Source organism: Cucurbita moschata, unplaced genomic scaffold, assembly GCF_002738365.1.
Source record: "Cucurbita moschata cultivar Rifu unplaced genomic scaffold, Cmos_1.0 Cmo_Scf00023, whole genome shotgun sequence".
Classification (NCBI taxonomy): domain Eukaryota; kingdom Viridiplantae; phylum Streptophyta; class Magnoliopsida; order Cucurbitales; family Cucurbitaceae; genus Cucurbita; species Cucurbita moschata.
Genome location: NW_019268539.1, coordinates 2389364 through 2390467, shown reverse-complemented (window position 1 = coordinate 2390467; position 1104 = coordinate 2389364). Strand labels below are relative to the sequence as shown.

The window sequence follows — 1104 nt, the reverse complement described above, 5'->3', positions numbered from 1 at the left end:
TTTTTTTTTTTTTTTTTTTTTTTTTTTTTTTTTTTTTTTTTTTTTTTTTTTTTTTTTTTTTTTTTTTTTTTTTTTTTTTTTGAAGATAGTTAATTTGGTATCCCGATTGATGATTAGATTGTGTCGTTCATGAATTCTAGAATTCTTTAATTTCATCAGAAATTTTCGATGCAGTCGGCGATTTCTTTATTTTTTGGCAAGAGAAAGTGTCAATATTCGAAAGTAGTTTCCGGATCATGTGTTTCATGATATATTTATATCTTTTTTCTCTGTGCAATCTGCTTCCTCGTTTGAGCTCGGATGAAAAGTCCTTTGTTCGGATTCGTCCTCGGTTTTTGTTATTGGATCAAGGCTAATTATCTTATTGAATTCGTGACTTGCTGGATCATCTTTTGGTTGGCACATTGCCATCTTGAACATGGATGAAGCTCAAACAAAGTGACTTTTTTCTTGAATTTGGAAGGGTGTATTCCATATATCATTCTAGTTCCCTGCATCTATATGGTTTTGATGCATAGCATATCTATCCAGATCAATTCTAAGAAGAGGCTGTTTGTTAAGAACTTGTATATTTGTGAGATCCCACCTCGATCGAAGAGGAGAACAAAACATTCTTTATAAGGGTGTGGAAACCTCTCCCTATTAGGCGCGTTTTAAAACTGTGAGGCTGACGGCGACACATAAAGGGCTAAAGTGGAAAATATCTGCTAGTGGTGGGCTTGGGCGGTTAGAAATGGTATCAGAGTCGGACACTGAGTTGTGTGCCATGGAGGATGCTGGCCTCCAAGGGGGTGGATCGTGAGATCCCACATTGGTTGGAGAGAGGAACGAAGCATTCCTTATAAATGTGTGAAAACCTCTCCCTAATAAACGCCTTTTAAAATTGTGAGGTTGACGGCGTTACGTAATGGGCTAAAGCGGACAATATCCGTTAGCAATAGGCTTGGGTTGTTACACTATTGTACTTTGCTATCCCCACATTTGACTCCTTTGCTCTCGATTCTCGACGAATAGAGTTGCTCCCTGAAATTTAATGGAGACCCGTTGTCTTCCTTGGTTTATATTTCTGTACCCTTTCAGCTTTTTTTTTTTTTTTTTTTTTTT

At 36.8% G+C, this 1104-nt stretch overlaps 1 protein-coding gene and 1 long non-coding RNA gene across 2 annotated transcripts in view; both read left to right on the top strand.

Moving 5' to 3' along the window:
* The window catches only part of LOC111460184, an 18543-nt gene that overhangs the window by 10543 nt on the left and 6896 nt on the right, over positions 1 to 1104 (top strand). The window lies entirely within an intron of this gene.
* Positions 1 to 1104, top strand: part of LOC111460183 (BI1-like protein) — a 3693-nt gene that overhangs the window by 822 nt on the left and 1767 nt on the right. The window lies entirely within an intron of this gene.